This window comes from Diorhabda sublineata, chromosome 4 (genome assembly GCF_026230105.1).
Source record: "Diorhabda sublineata isolate icDioSubl1.1 chromosome 4, icDioSubl1.1, whole genome shotgun sequence".
NCBI classification, from domain to species: domain Eukaryota; kingdom Metazoa; phylum Arthropoda; class Insecta; order Coleoptera; family Chrysomelidae; genus Diorhabda; species Diorhabda sublineata.
Genome location: NC_079477.1, coordinates 529,830 through 553,232, shown reverse-complemented (window position 1 = coordinate 553,232; position 23,403 = coordinate 529,830). Strand labels below are relative to the sequence as shown.

General features: G+C 32.5%; 1 protein-coding gene across 5 annotated transcripts in view; it reads right to left on the bottom strand.

Moving 5' to 3' along the window:
- The window catches only part of LOC130442549 (uncharacterized), a 375,907-nt gene that overhangs the window by 39,703 nt on the left and 312,801 nt on the right, over positions 1-23,403 (bottom strand). Inside the window, exon 4 of one of the 5 annotated variants that reach the window (XM_056776742.1) lies at positions 17,289-17,323. The exons of the other annotated variants lie outside the window; for them this stretch is intronic. The gene's annotated coding sequence lies outside the window, so the exon portion shown is untranslated. The remainder of the gene's footprint in view (positions 1-17,288; positions 17,324-23,403) is intronic. 5 annotated transcript variants of the gene reach the window in all.

The window sequence follows — 23,403 nt, the reverse complement described above, 5'->3', positions numbered from 1 at the left end:
TCTTGGATATACCAGATACATTTTTAGGCAAAAACCAAATACCTTCTATCTGATCGTACGATACCCATTCGTGGGGTGATTTAATTAACACTACACTTAATTATTATTTATTATAAACTGAACTGAATTTCAAGACACGAAACAAATAAATATATAAAACTTCCTGGAAATTATTCGAAAAAAAACATTGTAATTGCTATAAAAACTGGTTTTCTCCGAATTTTAGAATTCTAGGGCTCCAGGGCGAGGACGAGTTCGTACCAATAGTCACGTGAACCCAGACGAGGCGTTTGGAATCGAGGAGAAATTCATTCTCGAAGCCGTGAAGTGTTTGGATCTCGAACAACGAGGTTGCACCGGGTTTAGAGATTAGGGCTAAAAAGAGAGCTGGAGACTCCAATTTTCTGCGTTTTGGTGATGTTAAGAAAGAATTCGATTGATCGATGCTAATGGAAATAACTAATAAAGATCAACAATGAAGTTTTTATTTTATTTTTGATACTTTTGGTGTTTGAAATGAACTCATTCAATTCAAAATGATTTTAACAAGTTTTGCAACTAACAACGGTCGTTTATTTCTGAAACCTTAAGGCCATTTGAACTCTTTATTGATGATTAATTGGAAGCACTCAGAAAAGGCGTGTTCATAAATCTAATGCAATTTAAAATCAGCGCTGATTTTCTACCGTCTACATTTTCTTGCGAAATTGGTATTTTATGGAAAACAAACTTCAAATAGCGAATTACTCTTTTATACAATATCAGACGGAATTATTAGGATACAAATTTGATTTTAATGAACAATTAGTTCATTGTTAATATTGGAAATTTGAAAATATTGAATATAAAATCTAGATCCGGGGCTGATTACAATCTGACTTGAAACACGCTATTTCTAGACGTATATATATATATATATTAAACTGTTTCAAAATAATCGACTATTAGAATTAGTGAGAGTTCGAAAAATTCTTTATGATCATATTTCTGAAAAAAAAAATTCAATTTTGTACCACAACTTGTCATAAAGTTGACGGTTGCTTTGGAAAATTACAAAAATGTAAAAATTTTAAATCCAACCATCTTTAGAGTTAAATAACTTTTGAAAAAGTAAATATATCGAAAAATCATAAGAATCTTTTTTTGTAGAGCATTCAATTCTCCACAAAAATATGTTTTGACCCAAAAAGGTCAGATGATTTGTTGAAGAGTTAACGAGTTCCAAAGAATTTCCGACGTCCATATTTAAATGCTTCTGAATGTTCATGGTTATAAAATTAGTTTTTTTTTTAAATAATTCTTGAGAGATTGATAAAAAATTAACACCAGTCTTTATCGTAATATTTTTTTATTTTCCTCCAATATGGAATAAAACATATTTACATAGGATTACAATTTGTCACTTGTACTAAGAAGCCCCCCATTTATACAAGAGTTCAAGTTGAATATTCAAATCCTACATAGTTCGAATCACCTGTCGAAATATAGCTTATCGCAAAGTCCAGGTTCTTTCTGTAGTAAACTTCAAGGGTGAGATTAACCCTTTCGAAACGTAAATTTTATTCACCCCCTTAGAAATATTGAACCGGATTCAATTGACACGTTTGAAATTTATTTAATTCATTCAATTAAAAACAGTATTTAGTACTGGAAAGTCATTTGTTTTTGTTTCAAAGTCAATAAGTATACAGGGTGTTTTTAAATTCACGCCACAAAATTCAGGAGGCTATTGTTGAAATTACGATTCTTATAATAAAATTTCCTCAGTCCATCCCTGTCCGAGATAAAATGTGATGACTTAAATTGAGTATTTATTTTTTTTTTTTTGATTTTAACTCGCAAAGGACTGAGGATTTTTTTCATACAACAATCTTAATTTCATACGAGTAGTTACCTTCTGAATTTTGACGCTTGTTTTTAAAAATACCCTGTATGTTATAATTTTTTTTTGAGCGCTAAACCAGGGGGACTCTATCCACCAGAATCATCTTCAAATTTCAACAAGGTTTAGAAACGATTTGAGCTCGGGATAAATAAAAATGTAATGGCAAGTACGTCAGACTAGAATTTTGAAAAAGTAGTTTCGATCCGATAAAAAATGGATGATGAGCAAAAAGTTAGACCACAACTACAAAAAATATTTTGAAAAATCTAACTAACTAATGTTTGTTCAACTTTAATTTGAACTTATAAACAAAATTTTTGAAATTTGATTATGATAATAATACCTAATCCGATCCTGTCTAGCGTACACTAATTTATAAAGAATTACATCCGGAAAAAGGTGGTCCTGATTACTGTATTATCTAAACTTCCGACATGGGGACATCCCAAACTCATTTACTTCCCTTTTCCAGGACAAATTATGCATGGAATACTATTTAGAAATTTACATCAAATTCTCCGACGAAATAATTGCAAGACTGAATTCGAATTCATTATGTTGAAACAGCTGTTGCCGTTGTACCTTTTGATGTTCCCGTTAATTTTCGAAATTTTACAAATTCCACGAAATTTTCAATTAATAGCCGCTTGTCCCGTGTGCAAGTATCCATTTTTAATGAAAGATAAATTCCTCAAATTTCTAAATATTAGTCTATCTCGATTGGAATGTTCTACATCTTAATCAAGTACTTTAATATTGACGTAATGACGTCGGCCATAACATGATGCAGTGACAACTGACACGTGTAAGAATTGTGACAGCTGTCACAATATAAGTGTGTAACTAATAGATTAGAAATTGTTTGAATTAATAAATATTATTCGGAAACATCAAAAAAGTCACAGTAGATCGAAAATAATAAGAAATTAAACGGCGTATAATTAAAAACTAACTGTTCACATCAAAGCATTTACATATTATCCATCATGTATAATAAAAATCAATTTATGAAAATAGAGCAGCAACATATACAGGGATTCCGTTGGAAAAATTTTATAATTCATATCCCAAAATTATTTAAATATAATGAATTGACATGATGTAGTGACAACTGACACGTGGAAGAATTGTGACAGCTGTCACATTATAAGTTTGTAACTAATAGATTAGAAATTGTTTGAATTGATAAACATTATTCGGAAACATCAAAAAAGTCACAGTAGATCGAAAATAATAAGAAATTGATAATTCTGAATAGTATTTGAAGCTGTTAAATTTAATGAACGCGAATTTTCGGCAATGGATGCCTCAAAAGTCGACTGGTAAGTTTACTGTATTGGTTTTTGAAATGTTGCAAGTCCAAATCACATTAAAAAATAGAATATATTTGAGATTCAAGCATTTAAAGTTTGATATTCACAGTTTCTGTGATTTTTCACAAAATGTGTCACAATTTAACAGCTTTAAGCTCCATCAAATACTAATACGTTATGTATTGCTCTATATATATGAAAATGAGTGCTTTGAAATTCGTTCAAAATACCGCAATACATACAGCGATATAATATTGCTTTTTAAACGGCGTATAATTAAAAACTAACTGTTCACATCAAAGCATTTACATATTATCCATCATGTATAATAAAAATCAATTTATGAAAATACGGCAACAACATATCATACAGGGATTCCGTTGGAAAAATTTCATAATTCATATCCCAAAATTATTTAAATATAATAAATTGATTGTTTGTACTACTATTATTTTTTTAAAATTAACAAAAAAAAAGTTGGCAAGTGATTGTGCATTTTTTTGCATTGTATAATATTGAGCCGTTAACTAATTCTGAACATGGAGTAAGTGGATAGTACAGCAACGATTTTCTGAAATTGCAGAAGCGTCTTTACGAGTTTTTACGAAAAAAAAAATGGTAGAAATAATATATGGACAAACTATTTGTAAAATAACAATTCTGATTAGCAGCTGACAAACGATTTGACAATTCTATTGGTGCAGTAGTAATTAATTCCAACTGTTTGTCCAGCCAATATTTGTTCGTGATAACATAATCTCCGGGGCAATTGTACAGTACCCTTTCTATGGCATATCGAGCATTAATTATGTTACAGTTACATGCGACACTGGTTCGAAAAATTAATGGACCACAAATGATACCAAAAGACTTATCAATTCCGTTGGGAAACAAACACGATTACGTTTAACAAGAATGAACTATTTTGATACAAAACTAGCTAATGTGAAAAATTAAAATGATATAATAGTATAGGCGATTTTGAGCTAAAATTTTTTCTAGATTCTGTGAGGTGCTGGGATACTGAATAAGTTTAGAAGCTCGGATACGGATTTTCGAAATTTTGGAACTTGAAACTCAATAAAATTTTAAAACACGAATAACTCGGAAACTGTGGGGAAATCGGCAAAAAGTGCTGGAACAAAAAATGTAGAGTACAAAATTCTCTACAACTTGGTTCGAGAGCGTTTTTTCCTAACCTCAAAATTATCAACGTAAAATGGGTTTATGTACTCAAAAATATTTTGAATTGCAGATAATTTGAAAACTATGAGGAATTAGGAGAAAACTGTTCAAACAAAAAATGTAGAGTACAAAATTCTCTACAAAAAAGTATTTCCGGTATTTGTTCCTAACCTCAAAATTTTCACCTTGAATTAAGTTTATACACTCAAAAATATTTTGATTCGCGAATAACTCGAAAATTACGAGGAATTCGGAAAAAAGTACAAGAACAAAAAATGTTCAGTACAAAACTCTCTACATATTGGTTCGAGAGCGTTTTTTCCTAACCTCAAAATTATCACCGGAAAATGGATTCAAGCACTCAAAACCATTTTAAATCGCGAATAACTCGAAAACTTAGAAAAATTAAAAAAAATTTACCAACAAAAAATGTAGAGTACAAAATTTTCTATAAAAAAGGTATTTAGTAATTTTTTCGTTGGAGTCACTATTTCTGAGTAAATCTCCCTCAACGCCGAAAGTTCCAAAATTTCGAAAACACGTGCACGTAATTTTCCTAAACTTATTACTACAAACTTCTAGAACACAAAAAACACAACAAATGAATAAATAGACTTCCCTAGAAACTATTTAAAAGAAATACTGTAAATAAACCGCCTGCTTTAGCATCACAGTCACAAGCGCGTCCTCCATTTATAAAAAAACCACTGTAACTGAACAGGACCGGTATATAAAAACAATAGGAAATATTTTTTTTTACAAAAAAATCCTTGCATTCTAAATCAATACATATCGAGTATTATAGTTCCTTCGGGATCTAAATCTAATCGTCCTTTTAGTATGACTTAACCTATACAAGTGCCTCTAGTGTCTCGCAGTACATTGTTCCTTGATTAGGGTATTAGCAAACAAATGTCTCCCCTGTCGATTAGCTACATCAAGAAAATTTTCTGCATCCCTTACGTATTACCCTACCACTAAATTAGAATCCGAATTATTCAAATCACTGGTTAGGTTAGGTTAGGTTAATATATTTAAATAAAATCTGTCAGATATATTATTTGTTTAATAGTTATTTGTATGCCAAGGACTGAAAGTAGTATTTCAACCGCGGCGTACACAACATTTTTTACACGACGCACAAGATCCAAAACTTTTTCAATTGCACTGAGAAAAGAAAATGAATTATAGAGAATTATAAACATCAGGTGGCGTGGATTCGGGTAACTCTTCGTCGCCGATGTTTTCTTTTTCATCATCATTCATTGTTATCCATTAATTTAGACAAAACTTCGGATAAAACGAATGGAAAATCATCGAAATGAAACTGTCAAATGTTAACATTGAAGTTTTCTATTCCGGAGCGTTCCGAAAAGTGTTTTGCAATACGGAACTGTCATTTTCACTACATGGAACACTCGAAACGTAACTTTGTGTACAGAAGAACAACCCAAATAATTTTGAGGATCAAGGACGACTACGAAAGTTTGAGAGGGTTAACTAAGGCAACGCTGTAACGTGGGAATGAATCGATTCATGTGATTACTTGGTGGCTTTATGGATTTCTGTTTTATAAGGATTGAATATTATGAATAAAGGAGTTTCTAAGATATATACCGAATTTTCCCAAATACCTATAGAATTTCTACAAACTACCTACGCATAAGGATAAATCAGAGATTTAACTAAACTTAGGGAATTTTACTAATTGGAAGTTATGAGTTTGTATTGAGGGGAGTTTTAATGACCAAATTTCAAGATTGATGAAAATATTTACAAGATAATCCAAAGTTAGATAAATTAATTTTCAAACTCAAAATTGAAGATATTTCTTAATATATAATGTTTTTCCTATATATGAATGATAAGTAAGATACACGAAGATTGAGGTGAATGTAAAACCTTTAGATTTTTTCCTAACCTCAAAATTTTCCACTTAATACGCGTTCAAGTACTCAAAAATATTTTGAATTGCGGATAATTTGAAAACTATGAGGAATTAGGAGAAAACTGTTCAAACAAAAAATGTAGAGTACAAAATTCTCTACAAATTGGTTCGAGAGCGTTTTTCCTAACCTCAAAATTATCAACGTAAAATGGGTTTATGTACTCAAAAATATTTTGAATTGCGGATAATTTGAAAACTATGAGGAATTAGGAGAAAACTGTTCAAACAAAAAATGTAGAGTACAAAATTCTCTACAAATTGGTTCGAGAGCGTTTTTTCCTAACCTCAAAATTATCAACGTAAAATGTGTTTATGTACTCACAAATATTTTGAATTGCGGATAATTTGAAAACTATGAGGAATTAGGAGAAAACTGTTCAAACAAAAAATGTAGAGTACAAAATTCTCTACAAATTGGTTCGAGAGCGTTTTTTCCTAACCTCAAAATTATTAACGTAAAATGGGTTTATATACCCAAAAATATTTTGAATTGCGGATAATTTGAAAACTATGAGGAATTAGGAGAAAACTGTCACAATAAAAAATGTAGAGTACAAAATTCTCTACAAATTGGTTCGAGAGCGTTTTTTCCTAACCTCAAAATTATCAACGTAAAATGGGTTTATGTACTCAAAAATATTTTGAATTGCGGATAATTTGAAAACTATGAGGAATTAGGAGAAAACTGTTCAAACAAAAAATGTAGAGTACAAAATTCTCTACAAATTGGTTCGAGAGCGTTTTTCCTAACCTCAAAATTATCAACGTAAAATGGGTTTATGTACTCAAAAATATTTTGAATTGCGGATAATTTGAAAACTATGAGGAATTAGGAGAAAACTGTTCAAACAAAAAATGTAGAGTACAAAATTCTCTACAAATTGGTTCGAGAGCGTTTTTTCCTAACCTCAAAATTATCAACGTAAAATGTGTTTATGTACTCACAAATATTTTGAATTGCGGATAATTTGAAAACTATGAGGAATTAGGAGAAAACTGTTCAAACAAAAAATGTAGAGTACAAAATTCTCTACAAATTGGTTCGAGAGCGTTTTTTCCTAACCTCAAAATTATTAACGTAAAATGGGTTTATATACCCAAAAATATTTTGAATTGCGGATAATTTGAAAACTATGAGGAATTAGGAGAAAACTGTCACAACAAAAAATGTAGAGCCCAAAATTCTCTACAAAAAAGTATTTCCGGTATTTGTTCATAACCTCAAAATTTTCACCTTTGAATTGAGTTTATACACTCAAAAATCTTTTGAATTGTGAATAACTCGAAAACTACGTAAAATTCGGAAAAAAGTACAAGAACAAAAAATGTTCAGCACAAAATTCTTTACAGATTGTTTCGAAAGCATTTTTTCCTAACCTCAAAATTATCACCGGAAAATGGATTCAAGTACTCAAAAACACTTTGAATTCCGAATAACTCGAAAACTAAGAGGAACTCGAAAAAACTGCTCAAACAAAAAATGTAGAGCACAAAATTTTCTATAAAAAAGGTATCCAGTCATTTTTTCGTCAGAGCCCCTATTTCTGAGTAAATCTCCCTCAACTCCGAAAGTTCCAAAATTTCTAAAACTTAATTTTACTTTATTTATTCAGAGACTCTAGAAAATCAGAAGCTTTCAATTCAATTTCGGATTAATCCTATTTTACTTGTACTATAATACTTCGTATTTATTTACACACTATTCTCTACTATTTATTTAAAACTAAACTACTTAACTTCTTATATTTTCTAAATAGAATTCTACAAAGTTCTAGAACACAAAAAACACAACAAATAATGAATAAATAGAAATTATTTAAAAGAAATACTGTAAATAAATCGCCTGCTATAATAAAAAGTTTCCAAAAAGTATCATGAAAGGCGCGTCCGCCATTAAAACAAAATCCACTGCATCTGGACAGAGCCGGTCTAAGGTACTTGTAATAAATAAATAAAAATCAACATTTTCATACTTTTTTCGATATATTTCAACTTATATATATCATTAAACCACCATTTTACGACGCTACCCATTAATTACAATTACCTTGGATAATTCCGGTGCTAAAAAAGTGTATTGACCCTTCGAGTAACGTTCACGGGGGCGGCGAAAGACGGCGGCTTCCCTTTTGTAATAAAATCTGGACCACCTGGAACTTGGAACCGTTACCTGTCATTCCTTACAAATTATACCTTCCCGCTTTTCACTACGTCCACAAAGTTTAATTAGGAAAGGACTAAGCGACACGATCTTGTACAGTGGCGTCCAAAACATAAATTCAAACCGATTTTTTCAAAATAATGTTTTAAATAGAAATTCAACGCTGATTTAGTCCCAGCCAAAGTCACTGACACATCAAATTCTGCACTCGGTTTTCCTTTTTACATTTTCCGTGACTCCTTCTTTCGAACTTGACTTTTGTGTTTTATCGAGTGATCGAATTCATCTCAATCGATTTTCTCTATATTTTCAACAACTTTTCCTTCAAGTGTTTATTCAAATTCCTTTAGATACAACACTGGCCGCGGCCACTGAGCTTTCTCAACAAAAAAAAGGTGAAGGGTGTAGGGAAATATACAAAGAGTGAAAGTTTGTTGAAAAAACTGTTTATTTCTGAGTAGATTTTCAAAGAAAAAACTGCGTTAATTGTATTCAGAATTTTGTATTATTTAATTGTGATTTCAGTCGGCAAAAACACTTTTCAACTTCGAAAAATACAATGAAACTAATAATAAAAGCTTTTGTATCATGGAAGTTGTCCATCCGTCTCTTAGGAATCAACTCAACAAATTTTGTTTTGGCATGAAGCTTGTTAGATACAAATCAGAAGCCCTGAATCTAGTCTAATGGAAACTGTTCAAAAACCATTAAATGGTACTCGAAAGAATCGGAACCTTGTAGTGGTTCCAATGGGTCAAATTGTCGCCATCTCAGCCGAAGCTTGTAAGCCAAAATTAAACTTTGGAATGCTTGTAGTGATTCGAAAAGAACTTTTGAAGTTTTTTAGTCAGTCGAGGTCAATTTTGCCCAAATGGTAGGTATATAGATTGTACTTTTGCTAATTTCGATATAAACAACTTAAAAATGATGTTGATGAGGTGTCTTCTGGATTTTTGACAAGCTTCTGCTGAGTACCTGCATACTATGAAGTGGAAACAACTCCAAAGCAGATAGACATGCAGAAATCAAAATAGAAGTGATTGCATGTTGTCCAGAACGATTTGGCTAAAGATCAATGAAGAGAAAAGTAACAGAAACGATGGGATACCCAATACAGAAGATCAAGTGATGAATGGTGTGTGTACTAAAGAAGATTCCACGTCAAATGCCGCGGAATAATATAGTAGATTGCCTCTGGAAAATAGAAGAAGTGGAAAACTTTATTATAGATTGGAAATTATTAAGAAAAATGAAGCAGATAGAAATGGGATGTTACTAGCTTTCCAAATCCTAACCTATATCTTTTTATTTTTGTCGATTTTTATAAAGTTGATTCGATATTATAGCGTCAGATGGTACATCCTGTAAACAATCGTTTATAATATTGTTGACGATACGAATAAAAAAGCCATTTCGGCATCTGTTTACATAATGTCACGTGACCTAGTTATATAACTCTAAATCTACATTTGTCACGTCTAGATAAAGCATATTAATTTACCAAATCCTAGCTTTAACCTACAGTCACCATTTGGTACGGAAGGGATTTATCTAACAAAAGGGTCGAAAATTTCGAGGTATGTTTCATAGAAAATTATTCTCGCTCGACGCCATATTGTTCAGTAGAGAGACATTTAACATTGATATATACGGTATTATTTTCCAAAAATTAAATATTGCGGATTCTACCCCGATGAATCATTATTAAGGAAATTAAGGATATTAATGAATTTTGGGCTTACGATGATAATAATTATAATAATAACAAACACGCGTTTAATATAATTAAGTGGGAGTATTAAGATATCGGTTGAGTGGACATATCGATAAATTTATAGAACCTGCAACTTCTAACAATATTAGAAATGATGTTGTGGTTATGGAAATGATAATATAAAGTAACGGACGGACAATATCATTCAGTATAGTACGACGTAAATTATAAGACTTACTATGAATGTATTTCATCAGATATAGATGAAATTTTGACGTATATGACATCATCAATATGACGGAATAACTGACATCTGACAGTTTGTTATTCAAGGTTTTAAATATATGAGGGTTGTCTTAAGACTTTCAATTTCAATGGCGTCATAACTTATCAATAAAAATATTCGCGAAACTGGATGGATATCTCCACGAAAACGTTCACTATGTGGAGTCTTTCTAGTACAGTGATATTTTTCAAACAACTACTTCCATCTCAAGGTCAAGCCAGTTTCTCCTTGGACTATTCTCGTATATAAATCGCCTAAAATGTTCATTGCAAATAACGTTTGACGTACAATTCGATAGAAATGACATTTAGTGAATGACTTTTTACTCTGTAACTATTTTTTTGTCTCCTTTGTATACCCTATATTCTATGTATGAAGTTAGACATTTTACCGTTAATTTTCTGACAGTTTGTTATTCGAGACTTTAAATATATGAGGGTTGTCTTAAGACTTTCAATTTCAATGACGTCATAACTTATCAATAAACTTAAAACTTTTTAGACAACTGTTGTAGTGAATGTTTTCAACGCAAATCCCGTTGTGGTGAGATCCTAATTCAAGTGTGTAAATTTTATATCAAAAAATTTCTCTGGGAATTTCTGGCAACCCGCAACATTGATATATATGCTATTATTTTCCAAAAATTAAATATTGCGGATTCTACCCCGATGAATCATTATTAAGGATATTAATGAATTTTGGGCTTGCGATGATGATAATAATAATAATAATAATAACAAACAGGCGCGTTTAATATAATTAAGTTCTATTTGCGTCCGACTTCTTCGATATACCGGGTGTCATTTATCAACCGAGGGCGATCCGCCTTCCAGACCAAAAACGTCACGGCCTGGACCACTTACTTCGTCATTTTTGAGTTACCCCATGAAATGAGTGAGTCATTGGTGGTGGCGACCGTCGCTTAACGATCACTATGTTAAATTGAACGCGATACATTAAATTGTTTTTGATGTATGGAATAGAGGTATGTGTTCAGGGGTTGGTGTAGGGGAATCGGGATGTTCGGCTGAAATATATAACACTGAAATTGACGGTTTTCAAGAGGATTTTTAATAAATATAATGCAGTAGGAAACGAATTTATCAATTAATCGTAGATTCGTCAATTTCGTTCACTAGTCAACGACGATTTTTCCCCACATACGACTCACCTCTTCATTGTTGGAAAATCTTCGACCACCCAATCATTTTATCAAGTGTTGGAACAGAAAATGATCCCAGAGGGCTGAATCTAGCAAATAGGGCGTTTGAGATGACGATTCAAACATTGATACATTAATTTTGATCATTGTAATAACGGATGTTTCAGCTGGTGCTTTGTCTCGATGAAACAACACTTTCTTCTTAGCCGTTTTTGCTTGATTACTTCGCTCAAACTTTGCGATAAGTTGATGGATTTCTCTTTTCCAAGATAATCAATGGAAATTATCCCAGAAAAAACGACGCTATGACCTTGCCTGCAGATGGAACAATATTTGCCTTTTTTGGAGCCGGTTCTTCCTTTTGCAGTCCATTATTTTGATTGTTCTTTTATATCAAGTGTGTAGTGATAAATCCACGTTCCATTGTTATGAAATACTCAATGGAAATCCCCACGAAAACGTTCACTATGTAGAGTCTTCGAACTTGAAACACATACTGTATAGGTCATCTCAAGGTCAAGCCAGGTTCTTCTTGGACTATTCTCGTATATAAATCGCCTAAAATATTCATTGCAAATAACCTTTGATGTACATTTCGATAGAAATGACATTTAGTGAATGACTTGTTACTCTGTCACTATTTTTTTTGTCTCCCCTGTATATTCCATATTCTATGTATGAAGTTAGACATTTTACCGTTAATTTTACATCATACATTCACTTTTAGTTACTAATGTTAAGTAGTGGAGATTTTCGATAGACGTGGAACGCTATTCTATACATTATATTCAGTCCGATGTGCTTTAAAAGTATGTTTTTCAGTTTTTTCTTTTCCTCTTTGTAGTTTTTCAATTGTTATCAACCTCGTATAATGGCTGCGCTTCTTACATACCTAAATCTCGTCGAAACTTGCATCGCGCCGTAACGGTGTAGTTGGTAAGGTTGTTGAAGTGCCACTTGCTCTTAGTCCAATGGAAAATTACAAATAAACAAACAAACTCACATACAGGTGAAGCCGATATTTGATCGTGCGAAACGATCGGTGAAAAAGTTAAAAAGATCGCTTGTTATTTGAATTTTTTCGATTTACTTTCTGTTGTTTGAGTGTGGCGAATCGCAAATATACATTGATGATAAATTGAATTAACAAAACGTGACAAAAAACATGTTTCTACTGGTTATTGCGGTTGTGACGTAGAAAGTAAGTAAATATTGGAACGTTGTCATCGCGTGTCGCCTTTCAAACGCCGCCATTTTGTTGTTGTTGTGAGTAGAAGTAAGGGTTTCAAAGACTATTTTAATTAAAATGACGCCAGAATTAGGATTTACCGTCTAGATGATAGCTTTGAAGGTTTTTTTGTCGTTTTAATGTCAACGGACCAAGTGTTTCACGAAATGCCATTTTACGGTTTTTCTGGCAATCGAGCTTTTACTCTCGAGGGACATGCACAATATTTCATCTTGTATTCTACAAAATTGAATACTCGCAGCCGTGCCAACAACTCTGTTTAAACTGCATTTATTTCTAACCTCACTTAAGTCTGTTTACTTACTTTCTACGTCACACAACGTCACAGTCAGTCATGTGATAAGAAATGAGTTTTGGCGCGTCATTTAATTAATTTTTTATGAACTAATATATCGTTTAAAAAAAATAGTAAATTGAAGTATCAAAAAAAAGTATCCAAGGACCTTATTGTCTGTTACAGGTTAGTTTTTATCACATAATCAACGATAAATTTTTGAATACAACGATTTGTTTTGCTTTTCTTTATACACCCTGTACAGTTTTAATGACGGTGACGTGATTAGTTTTTTTTTTATTTTCAAATTTATCCGTTTTCAATTCGGTCGAATTTCATATGTTTTGTAATACACACCTTCGCGAAAAAAAAAAGTTAATAAGTAGTTCGATTTCCAATTTGCGTTCCTTCTACAATTTTCTATGATATTCTCGTTACAAACTTTTAATGAGATACTCTTTTTATATAAATATCAAGTTTAGATAAAAAACGAACTCATTTTGTAAATTTAAAAGCAGAATTTCTAGCATCGAACAATAAAAGCGTTACCTAACGTATTATTGTCGATAAAAACGAAAAAAATTATACAGTTAACGCATTGTGTATTTCATACAGACTGTTTTGTGTAAATTAAACAAAATAGAAAGCACCGAATAATGTAAAAATCCTCAAATCTTTTAAATTATCTACCGTAAACCTGCTGCAATTACAAATAATTTTTATTTCACTCTATGATGTGTCCCTGGATCCCTAGTCCACTGAATTTTCATATAAACTTAAATTTAGGTACTACTTAACATCTATTTCAAAATGTTCCCCGTGCCGAGGGTTGTGATTACCACCCCTTTTCTATGGGGAGTAATTTTTCATTAAAAATAAACGCGGAAACCGATAAACTCAGTAATTCTAAGCAACTTTTTGTTTTTTCTGAAGGTTTTTTTTAAATAAAAACTTAAACGTACCCGCCACTGGTTAAACTCGACTTGATTCGCGTGACACAACAAAAAATCTTTTCCAAATCAATCGTAATTGTCTCCGACTCGTGATTCTCCAAACGATAATTTTAGGTTGTTGATTTGACATAATATATATCGTCAACAATTAGCAGACTGTGTAAATGGTCGTCGTCATTTCAATTCCAGCAGAGAAATAGATTTCCTTCGGTAGAAATTACATTATGGGAGTATTAAGATATCGGTTGGGTGGACATATCGATAAATTTATAGAACCTGCAACTTCTAACAATATTAGAAATGATGTTGTGGTTATGGAAATGATAATATAAAGTAACGGACGGACAATATCATTCAGTATAGTACGACGTAAATTATAAGACTTACTATGAATGTATTTCATCAGATATAGATGAAATTTTGACGTATATGACATCATCAATATGGCGGAATAACTGACATCTGACAGTTTGTTATTCAAGGTTTTAAATATATGAGGGTTGTCTTAAGACTTTCAATTTCAATGGCGTCATAACTTATCAATAAAAATATTCGCGAAACTGGATGGATATCTCCACGAAAACGTTCACTATGTGGAGTCTTTCTAGTACAGTGATATTTTTCAAACAACTACTTCCATCTCAAGGTCAAGCCAGGTTCTCCTTGGACTATTCTCCTATATAAATCGCCTAAAATGTTCATTGCAAATAACGTTTGACGTACAATTCGATAGAAATGACATTTAGTGAATGACTTTTTACTCTGTAACTATTTTTTTGTCTCCTTTGTATACTCTATATTCTATGTATGAAGTTAGACATTTTACCGTTAATTTTCTGACAGTTTGTTATTCGAGACTTTAAATATATGAGGGTTGTCTTAAGACTTTCAATTTCAATGACGTCATAACTTATCAATAAACTTAAAACTTTTTAGACAACTGTTGTAGTGAATGTTTTCAACACAAATCCCGTTGTGGTGAGATCCTAATTCAAGTGTGTAAATTTTATATCAAAAAATTTCTCTGGGAATTTCTGGCAACCCGCATGGATACTTCTGTAAACGACACCAATTAATCCCGTTGTTTCAGCTGTCATTTCCGGATTTTATGTGTATGTTTGTGTATTTATCTGTACTCCCTTTTCTAAGGCCGTTTTTACTTCGATCAAATGGAGTGTACATCAAAGACATGCCATTCTAAATATACTCCGCACGGAGTTTGTTCTGAAAGAGATATTTTAATTAAGCCACATACCCCAGAGTGACTGCTACAATTATGCGGTCATATGATTTAATACTTAGGCGAGTGTGTAGGTTATGTGTCATATTTCGGTTTAAAGGAAAATGGCGGTTATCATCACGTCGATGAATTATTTTAATCGTTACAATTTTTGTGAAAATATAGAAGTGCGATACTTGAAAGGGACTTTTTATAGAAAATTTCGAAGCGCTTTCTAAATATATACAGTTGAAAATGTAGCGGAATCTATATAATTGAGTCATAACCGCAATTCACTTGGAAAAGCGAGAATGTTCATATACCGGATCGTATAACTGGAAATTTATTATAGTCGAGTGTTTCTTAATTAACTGTTTGTTACCTTGTTATTTCTACGTAATTGGAGGCTTTCGTTGAACAAAAAACGGTTTAAATCGGAATAATTGAGTCTGTCTCCAACGACATCTTGTGTAAACGTTGAAATACTGATAATGCAGTAAATCTAATGAATGAAATATAAAGGGTGTTTATTAATTGTTGGTTTCCAACGTTTATTTAATTAGCATATAAGACAAAAAGGCTTAATTATCGAAGTATAGCACATCGTATTTTATGATTCGAACCCAACGCATTTTGAAACTTTGGTAAAACCATTCCTTTCGTAAATATATAAAAAAACTTTATTTATAATCTAAATTTTCCAAAATAACGTCCAAATTTTTATTCGAAAAGTTCTCATTGTACGAGGTCTGTCCATAAAGTATCTGCATTGGTATACGTATCAGTTTAACACTTTACAAAGCTTCCTAGGACTAGGTTTTTGGAATCATCTTCAAATATGTAGTTTTTCGTCATTTATAGGGGTTCTTTGAACGTTTAATATTGAAAAAAGTCATTGGGAGACTGCACGGAAGCTGTCAAAGCTGTACGACTGTCCCAGTTTGTATCCTATCGTTGTGAGAAATTTCAGATTTTTGAAATACGTTTTCGAAACATTAACATACGTACACACACGTTTCAAATAATATCAAAGAAAATGTTTATCTATCGTTTGAAAGACACCGAGTGTACAAGATGTTATTTCAAGGCAACAACAAATAAAAATAGTCTCGTATCTTTTAGAGGAAAGCAAGATTCCAAAGAAAAGAAAACTCTTTAATGGTAGTTAAAATGCTTTGTATCAAATAAAACAGACCGGAAAGGCATTTAACGACTTTCGTTCTAAAGTTCTTCTTTCTGTTAACAACCGGCTAATTGATAAAGAAACAGCAGTAAAACATTGTTGCCAATTTTATCGGATGTTTTTCACGACACGCGATATTTAGAAATGACGAATACTACTACGAAATTGAAACAATTTATCGGATTTTCTTTATAAATGTCAACGTTTTCAATGAATTTGCGTATTAAGTTGGACATGAAAAAGTTGTGTACAAGATGGATGCCGCGTTTGCACACAATTGAACAAAAACAGCGTCGTTAAGATGTTTCCATCGAGTGATTCAAAACGGGAACTAGTTCTAAAGATTGTTCCGTCTGCAGACGTCGGTTTTTCTGGAACAATTTTCATTTATTATCTTCTATGAAGGAAAAACTATCAACGACGAGTATTATCCAAACTTATCGCAAAGTTTGAGCGAAGTAATCAAGCAAAAACGGCTAAGAAGAAAGTGTCCTTTCATCAAGATAATGCGACAGTTTGAATTGCTACCTCATGGACCCTATTCGCCGGATTTAGCCCGCTCTGATTATTTTCTGTTCTTGGAGTTAAAAAATTAGATCAAAGATTTTCCAACAACCCCCTTCTACGGTCCTACCTATGATATTTTTCAATATTTCTTAGGATATTTCCTTTCTGTTCATATTTCCATTGTTGAGGACAAAGTATATTCTATGGAAATGATTGGGAGTCATTTAAATAATAATTTTTGGTACTTACACAAAATTAGAATTATTGCAGTCGAAATTACGTACCTGAAACAAAAAGGAAAAACAATTATTAATAATTTTAATACACGAATATATCGACAAAAAGTTTCTCCCTTTTTTAAAATGGTAGTTATTTGAAAATATTAACGATATTTTGGAAAATTTTCATATTTAACCCCTAAATATCCAACTACACCCCATTTTCGTTATATATAAAGGGGGCGCGAGCGCGACGGTTACGTTTATTAAAGTTTTATTAAACAGTATAACAAACCTTGGATGAAAATTTAGTTATTACAGACAACGGCGTATCATAAAATCAAAATCTCAACCCAATCATTCAATATATATCGATAAAAACAATCAACATTAAATAACTACAAATCCTACACGTACAAATCGGGTGATTAGAGTGGATATTCAATTATTTCCACCCAACATTCGAATTGTATGATGTGAAGTATGTTTTTTTTTTCGATGTGGAGTGGAAACCGTCACCAGCTTATACTACCAACCAGTATGTAGCTCGCATGCACTGAAACTCACTCCATTTCCATGCGGAAACCATCGTCAGACGTTACTTCTTGGAGTAGACGTTCGATAATTTGCTTTTTCTTCTTTACTTCTTTTCCTGCGTTCCCTAATCGAAGCTGATTGATTGGGGATTCACTATGATTAGTTCAACGCGTCCTAGGTCCTGGAAAACTTTTTTTACAGCTGCGATACTTTCGTGGTTTACGACTTCCGACTCTTGTCGATATAACTCAAATCTTGGGGTTATAAAAAAGAAAACTCGGCGTCTTCGTCGGCTCCATTGCAAGCTGGTAATTCTGCTACTTATATATGTACAGGTATGCTCGAAAACAGTGTTTAAAGAGTCCCAGTTCCAAGCCTCGGATGACTTCTCCGGTAACTCAATATTCCCTTGGAATTATTCGTAGTCTGTTGGTGAGATTGGCACCTCCATGATGCCCAGCGTTAGCACCAGAGATCATCGTGATGCGATCGAATTAAGAACTGCGAGCTGGAATCACTATTTAGTCGATATTTTTGTACTTATGTTACAAATTTTGAATTAATTCGATATATAATGATGCTCCACCACTGTTGAAAGTGTATAAAGGAGTTGCTACGTCTCCCTAACTTTTCCCGCTCTCCATTCGTATCTGATTAGGATGATAAATATCATGTTACTGGGAGGAAACGTCATCGAGCCGATATCGGCGAGAATAGAAAATTTTCCCGGCCAATTTGAAAATATCTACACCGAAATAAATTTATCGTTCAATATGTATTAATTAAAATCTAAAAAGTACATTTCAATATGTTCAATTAACTTAATGATCTGATCTATTCGACCCCACCACTTGTAAAAACAAAAATGGGGTGTTAAACTATCAGCACCCTCTGTTTCAATAATATAAAAACACGCAGTACGCGTCTGTCGCCCCATATAGCAGCAAACAATGGATCCATTTTAATTATGAAACTTCCACCCTTGTACAAAAAATAATCCCCTTTCCGTCATCGCACTACATTTATTATGAAACGAATTGTTCGATGATTCGGAACATAAACGACACCTGGTTATTCAAAAAACAAATAATACGTTATAAGTTAATTGTTGACGCGCGTTTCGATAATTAAGTTATCGTCTTCAGAGACTGAAGGTAAACTGCGAATAATGTATTCAGATACATTCTACGGAATTGTGGCCGTTTCCAAGAAGGCGGATACCGTCTTAGCCTGACCCAGAAGCCTGCTGTATGAAGAAGTTTTCGATTAATCAATCAAAAGAATCCCTTTTATTAGACACGGTTATTTTCTAAATGTTGAACAACGAAAATCCCTCTTTTATTTTGAGAAAAATTTTGGTTTAGTTTAAAACTGCATAAAAAACTAACAATACTGTCAATCTTTTCGTTTAGTCGAAAATGATTCGACTTTATCGAACGGGTTAATATTTTCCGTATTTTCTAATAAAACGAAAAAGTTTCTATCGAAGGATTTATTTTTTGGACCTCCGTTGCCAAATACGCCGCTACCGAGGGCGTCCATCCGACCATGAAAGAAGATAATGCCGCCATATTCGCGCCCCGGATTAACAGGTTTATACGGAGAGATCCCTATTAACGAACATCAAAGATTTTTACAAAACGAGATATGAATTTAGTGACCATATTTTCAAAATTAAAAAAGAAACATTGAGTGGTGTCTATTGAGAATCAAACAGCTTGGAGAAGTCCAGTACAACGGCCTTAGGTTGTGTGGAGAATTCCACAATAATTTCCAAAATAATTTTAGTTATGAAATGCTTTGGAAATTTTGAAAAAACCTTTTTTTTTATAGCATTTACTTGTATTTCGAAATGTATTACCAAACGCACATTTTCAATAATAGATTATTGAAAATTTTATTGATAAAAATTTCCAGTTTTCCCTACAAAACAACGCAAAAAACATATCTTAATATTGAGAAACAGAGCCGCAATAAATTGTTTAAAAAATTGTTTATAAATATTTCTTTACCCCTTTTTTGAACACTTTTTTGAGGTTAAAAAAAAAGAAATTCAAAAAACTGAGATGAGGGATTCTTAGTTCAATTCTTCTTCTTTCCAACGCAACTTTCAAAATAATGGTAGGACCTTCCGGTGAGCAAGAATGGCCCTTTGAAAAAAAGGGCCTCATATGGTTTAATTGCCATTTTGCAAAAAACTATTAGGGCCACAGGGCCCATCTTTAGAGCATTGATTAAGTACATCGAGATCTCGGTTTTCAGTGAATAACAAACCTTTATATTAAAAATTAAACAAATTATAAACAATTTAAAAAATTAAAAATTTTCTTCTTTCGGTTAAATTATCTAAGCAACGAATTATCGAATTTATAAATTTATAAAAGCTTATTTTGAAGATTTTTCAATGCTCTACAATATTGCCCATAGTAACAAAAACGAGTTTTGCATAAATTCAGCGCAAAACGCAAAAAAACAAAATTTGTAACGATTTTTTGGTGTTTTTATTGTTCAAAAAAATAACGCGTATACAAAAAATGTTGAATTTTATGCGCACAACTTTTATTTAAACCCTAGTTTTTTCTACTATTAATTTTGTCACCAAAAGCTTTTTTTTTTTCGTCTAACTAGCATCTTTTGAAAAGAAACGTTCTCATTTTTATCAAAGTGATTTTTGAAACGCTCGGTATATGATAGATGAATTTATATTTATCTCAATTAATATTAAATCATATAAGCAGCTTCAATTATCGTTTTTTTCACCATCTAACTTCGAAAATATCACGTGGGCTCGTATAAGTGTACAACTCGACATATATTTGACATCTACATCGCCTTCCCTACTATTTTTAACGCGAAACAATTTGCTACGTCATTATTAACAAAACACGCGTACATAACTTTTTCACCCCCGATATTCCGATGTTGCCGTTATCGCCTTACAAAACGCGTACGTCATGTCGACGTTGCCGTTATCGCAATCTGCGGTTAGGTACTCGATACTACGAAGTTGTGTGTATACGTCACTTCCGTCATGGTATACTTGTAGCTTAATTTGAAAAGACAAGTCCGATTTCCCGAATCCACCCCTTTATCCCATTAAACTTACCGGTGGCGGTTTTCGTGCGAAGTGCGAAAATTATATTTATGGCGGTTCCATTCAAAGGCGTTTTGGTCTTTGTGTGAGGGTGATTACTAGAGATCGTTTGAAATTTTTGTGGAGGGCCCTTCGAAAAGAGTAATTTTTTTTTGCCGAATGATTACTATCATTTAACCCGGAGGGAATAATTTTTTGACATTCAGGGAAGTTCGTAAATAGAATTATTAAAAAGATAAGCGATTTAACTGACCAGGTCTGCGAAAAACAGATTCGAAATTTCGAATAATAAAAACAAAATTTATTATTTATCGCAACAAACCCGCAGCATAATATTTATTCTTCAATGTTTTTCCTTCTATGGTTCGTTATTTGAACATCTGCCGAATTAGCGGCCGAATTTTCAGGAAAATATTTAATATGGAAGTGATTTTTCAAACTCATTTCGCATCCTTGAGCTTTAAAAGCTGTTAGCATCGGCAGTACCATAGTTTTATATTCGCGGGATCCTTGGTATTGCCCAGAAACTTCTGCAGTACATTTTTGATTGATTCAGGAGAATGTGGAGGCCAGTAACAACTCTTTTAATCATTTCGAAAACTTGGAATATTCTTTCAATAACACCAGGTCCTGTTCAATCCTGAACGTTTGGCCATTTTTCCTCGATATTCCTGAGAAGCTGAACCCCAGCTCTCAGGAATATGGTGTGCAAAATGAACCTTTACTAATTAGATTTATTAATTTGAAATTTGAAACGCCATCAAGTAGGTATTCAAGATGTTATCGATTGAAACCACTAATCGCTTTATTAAACTTTAATTCGCGAAGACCTCCGATGAATTGGATCGGTTTCTCTCGACAGGACCCCAAATCGGCTCTCAGCTAAATCGAATTAAATAGTTTGAATTAAATCCAAAGATAAAGTAGTGATATAATTGAAGTAATAGATAGATAATCGGATTGATTTATTTGAAAAATATTTTCTATTTCGTTATACGAAATACCGGAGTAAATTTTATATGTATAAAAGAAATCTTGGAGAATATCTATTGGTATTCACCCGCGTTGTCGAATTAACGCAATTCCAGATCGTAATCGACTATATGGCCTCGTCAAATAAACCTGACCGGCGACCAAAATTAAATTTTGCCAACCAATACCACAGTCGAGTGTGTTTCCTCAATTTAATTCCACCTCGGGCGGCAACTATTCTCTACAAAACGAAAACGTACTAATTTAATAATTTCTCTATGTATACCCGCATCTCTATTTCAATTTGATCCAAATAACCAACACAAATTTGTCAATAGTTTACTACATTTGGTAATAATATCCGCAACGAAATATTTTCTAGGAAATTTCTGTTTTGATCCATTTAAAAATAAGCTCGCAACATAGTTTCCACCGGGATTTTATCAAAGTTTCTCTTTAGTCGATGCCTTTTTTTCAATTTTTCGTTTACACGAGTCAATTTTTTTAATAAAATTCGTTGTAGTCGAAATAAAACAAAAAATACAGGACAAAAAAACAATAAAACTGTCGTGGAAAAGAGATTTCACTTAATGACTCAATTCCATCATGTTTTACACGTAAAAAGAAAGTCAACATTGAGTAGGTAAAATCTAAATTATTAGATACCAAGTTTTGAAATATGTCTAAGAAGTCTTAATCTCAGGGTATTCCACATGACGATTGCTAGTTCATTGGTTCCATCCACAAAATCATAGAAAATCGTCGCACGAAAATATTCGGGATTTAATTCTATTTATTGCCCAATAGCCCAAAGTTTTAAAAATCCTAATCGATCCTATGTGCGCTATGAGTTTTTTTGGATTTTTCTCGAACCCGGTAAGTTTTATCAAAAAAAACCTCGAATGAAAATTGTAGATTTAAAAATTCTTTACAAAAATTGTAGCTACGATTTTTTTTCTAAAAGTTACCATTCCTGAGATATCGCGATTCGAAAAGTCACACACAAAAACGTCAAAATTTAACCGCGATAATTTTTATAGCACACAAAGGATCGATGGGGATTTTTAAAACTTTATTTGTAATAATAAACATTTCCACACTGAGTAAGTCCACCACAAAAAATGCCAAACTTTATGTCGGTTTTGACAAATTTACATGAATCTCGTTGCCAAGACATGAATCTTTCGAAAAATTCCAATTTTTAATCTTGTATCGACTTATTTTTTTCCAATTTTTTGTTTATCCCGAATCGGAGTGAAATATTCGTCGTCGAATATAAACCAGAAAAGTTTCCAAAAGACATTTACCCTGAAAAATGTTTCTTTATTTAAGAAACAACCGCAGTTTTCTCGATTTGCGTATATAAATCGTCTGGAGGTTTCCAGCGAACGGTTCCGACGTTATGTTTCGGTTACAAAAACTTTTCACGTCATATTTCAACGCTCTCGACTCCGAAATAACGAAAAACACCAGTTAACATAAATGAATAATCATTACGTAAACCTAAAGGTACAAAGAAAAAATTGCGCGTTCATCCCAATTA